The 3702-nt window shown below is 42.1% G+C and overlaps 1 non-coding gene across 1 annotated transcript; it reads right to left on the reverse strand.

Annotated features, from left to right (window-relative positions):
- Positions 1–3564: 3564 nt before the first annotated feature.
- LOC119938867 lies at positions 3565–3702 on the reverse strand. Its single transcript, XR_005454563.1, has one exon. It is a non-coding gene; the product is annotated as a small nucleolar RNA SNORA7 (small nucleolar RNA).

The following is a 3702-nucleotide window of genomic DNA, read 5'->3' on the forward strand; positions in this document are numbered from 1 at the left end:
ACTGATGAAAAGATGGACATTACTTGATATTTTTCTCACATCACTTTTTTCCCCAAATCTGTGTTCAGTGGATACAAAATGAAAAGTGGTATGTTTTTATACCATCGAATTTCAGTCAGGAAGAGATAGGTGGTCTAGGTAAGCCTGGAGGCGATTAGGCCAAGGAAAATAGAATGTTAACTGAGTTTAATTCAGAAAAAAATGTGAACGGGAAATTTCAAAAGTAGGCAAAAAGGAAACTGATTGTACATTTCCTATGGACATTAACTTATCTCCCTAAAGCCATATAGGCACATTAGAAATCATTGTGCTAGATTCAGTTTTCTCCACTGATTACTGGTACTGGGTAATATTTTCTGTGATGAAAAAGAGCAATGTTCAAAGAGACCAGTAAATTTCTTGGGCTTCTCTTGTTCTCTGTTGCAGCACTACTGGAGAAGGAATCCCTGTTGTAATCTTGGAAAATTTTGGTAAGGGTCTGTGCTCAAACCAGGTAGATTCTTTTCAACTTGGACTGCCCACTTCACTGTGGAGCGAAGGGGACCTCTCAGGTCCGGAAGGCTGAAATATCAATTCCAGGGCCCAACTGCCTCTACTCAGCTAAGGAGAACTAACTGATACCTGTTGTGTTCTAGGGAAACTTTGGTGAAGGTGTACGCTCCAATAGAGATCGACTTCTCAACTGCACCATGGTCACCAGGACATCCGTAGGGGAGAGAAGAAGTTGACTACCTGGTGGGGAAAAAAAGAAGTATCTCAAATTATTTCTGAAGTAGGAAAAAAAATTTAATTCTATTCAGTTTTGAATATTTATCTGAAACTTTATTTATAAAAAATAGAAATTTCTTACAGAGCTTTTCCCCAATTTGTTTGCAGTGGAAGAAAGTTTTAGGTGCCCTATGTTTGCATTTCAGTCAAGGAGAGAGAGGTGGTAGAGCTAAGTCTTGAGACAACTGCACAGAGTCAAATAGAATGCTAAGTACGGTCTACTAGAATAATTAAAACAGGAAAATTTAAAAGTAGGTTAAAAATAAACTTGATTGGTAAATTTCCTGATAAAATGGACTCAAAATCTCCTTAAAACCAAATCCTTTCCTCTTTAGAAATCCCTGTGATAGATTCAGCTTTCTCCATTGACTACTGGCATTGGGTAATGTTCTGAAGAAACTGATAAATTTTCAAAAAGAGCACTGAAAGTTCATAGTCCTGTAGCTCTGTGTTGTAGCATTTTTGGAGAAGGGATCTGTGTATTTATCTAGGAAGATGTTAGTGAAGCTTTGTGCTCAAACCTGCCAGAGTCCCCTGTGTCTTCAGAATTCAGGCGACGCCTCAGGCCGAGAAGCCCGGAGCCACGAATTCCCACTTCCAGTCCCCGCCTCTGAGCCAGGTACACAAACAGGAGAATCCCGTTTGCCTGCCTGGCACGGCCATGTTGGTAACAATCACAGGGTGGGGAGGTGGGGAAAGAGAAATTGAGTGCAGTTCTAAAGATGGGGAGCAGGGGTTTCTAAGGTTTTTATTTCCATGTTTGTTTGGTTTGTCTGTAGAAGTAGGACAGAATTGAACCTGCTGGGAGGACAGAAGGAATGGGGTAGGAGGAGGTGGGTGTTTGGGAGTTTGTTCTGCACTGTGGTGTCACTTTCATACCTGAGGAAATATCCTGAGGGGATTCCAGGTGGACAGAGCCCATCCAAAGGAGGAGGAAGAGGAGGTGCTTCGGGTCCAACAGACCAGGACACTCTCCAAAGAAAACAAGGAGCAGAAAGAACGCCAGGCTCAAAAAAATAAGTACTCCCAAATGGATTTCTAATATTGGAGAAAAAATTTGATTTCTTCATTTTCCAAACATACCATTAAAAAAGTTGCCTGGTGCCATTATTTTTTCACTACAAAATACTTCCCTTCAACTTTCAAGGGAGAAACTTGTTAAGAATGCCCTCTCCGAACTTTTTCCCAGTCTGTTTTCAATGGAAGCAACTCAAGGTTCAAAGTTTTACACCTTAAGATTTCAGTGAGGGTGAGATAGGTCGTGTAGTAATGACTTGACTTAATCATGCCAAATTAAATAGAAGGTAAATTGAAGTTATCCAAGAAAAAGCCGAGTGGGGGTTTTTACAAGCAGGTAAAGATGACCTTGATTATAAATTTCCTCAGGAAATTTACTTGAAAATCTCAACACCAAATTCCTCCTTAGACATCATTGTGAAAGATACACGTTTGTCCACTGACTTCTGGCACTGGGTAATGTTTGGAGTGAGGAAAATGATGAACTTTAAAAGGCACAAGCAAAATTTCTTAGACCCTTTGTTCTTTCTTGGGGCATTACTGGAGAAGTAATCTCTATTATTATCTAGAAAGATTTTGGTGAGGCTTGTTGCTCAAACTCAGTGGATTCTTCCCAGGAACTCGCATTGCCCACGTCTCCATCTGTAACCCTGCAGTTCAGTGGACGCCTCAGGTCAGGAAGCCTGAATGCCAGTTCCAGCTCCCAACTGCCTCCACCCTGCTAGATGCTCAGCTGATAAAGACAGGTCTACCCTCCAAGGTACCGAAACGTTGGCAGCAGCTGCAGGGCAAGAAGATGGTGAGTAAGAAATTCCTCTCTTTTAGACATTTGATGGTGGGAAGAAGGCAGGACCTCCTATCAGGGATGAAGGAATTGATCAATTTATGCCACAGCCGTTCGGCAGGTGAATTTGAGTGTTGAGGGAATGCTACCTCTTGGTGACTTTGGGGATTTTATTTGTTGTTGCTGTTGCTAAATATTTCAACCTAAGAAACTGAAGAAATTGATCCAGCTTCAAGGGCAAAGGGAAAGGGGCTGGGTACTTGTGTCAGTTTGCCTGCATTTAGTGTTCCTCAGGTGGCTGAGGAAGTACTCTGAGGAAATCTACTGTGAGGAGAGCCAGGCCCACAACAGAGAGAGCCGCCTAAGGTCCAGTATTCCCATGGAGACAAGGACATTTGCAGTGGAGATAAGGACTTGACTGTCTGTCTTAAAGAAAGTCGTAAGTAATTTATTTCAGCTGCTGGAGGGAAAATTCTCTTTCTAAGTTTTCCCAATTTACACTTGAAGAAAACTGTTTGTTCCTATTGGTGTATTTGACTACAAAAATATCCTTTTTAATTCTATCACCAAAATAAAAGATGGCCTGATGAAAAGATGGACATTAGTTGCTATTTTTCTCACATCAATTTTTGCTCCCAATCCATTTTCAGTGGAAAGAAAACTAGAAGTACTATTCCTTCATACCTTTGCATTTCAGTCAGGGAATGATAGGTGGGATGGGTAAGCTTTGAGGCAATTAGGCCAAATAAAAAAGAATGTTAACGAGCTTGTCTTGTCTTTTGCTGTCGAGTCACCTCCGACCCACAGTGACACCATGGACACATCTCTCCCAGAATACCCCACCTCTGTCTGCAATTGTTCTGGTACTGTATCCACAGAGTTTTCTTGATAACAATACAGAATTGCTTTACCTTTGCCTTCTTCAGCGCAGGAAACTTGAGTATCCAACTTCAACACTCTCCCACGCCGCTGCTGCCCAGCACAGGTGAGTTTGGACTTGTAGCAGATTGCCTTCCGCTCTCTAGCCACTGCCCAAGCTAGGAATGGAATGGGTAGGCCTCTGCTTGATTCTCCCTCCCATAATCGAGAGTGCTAAAGTACTGGAAACTCTCCAGGTGCGATCCTCAGAGGGT

This window comes from Tachyglossus aculeatus, chromosome 16 (assembly GCF_015852505.1).
Source record: "Tachyglossus aculeatus isolate mTacAcu1 chromosome 16, mTacAcu1.pri, whole genome shotgun sequence".
In the NCBI taxonomy this organism is placed as follows: Eukaryota; Metazoa; Chordata; class Mammalia; order Monotremata; family Tachyglossidae; genus Tachyglossus; species Tachyglossus aculeatus.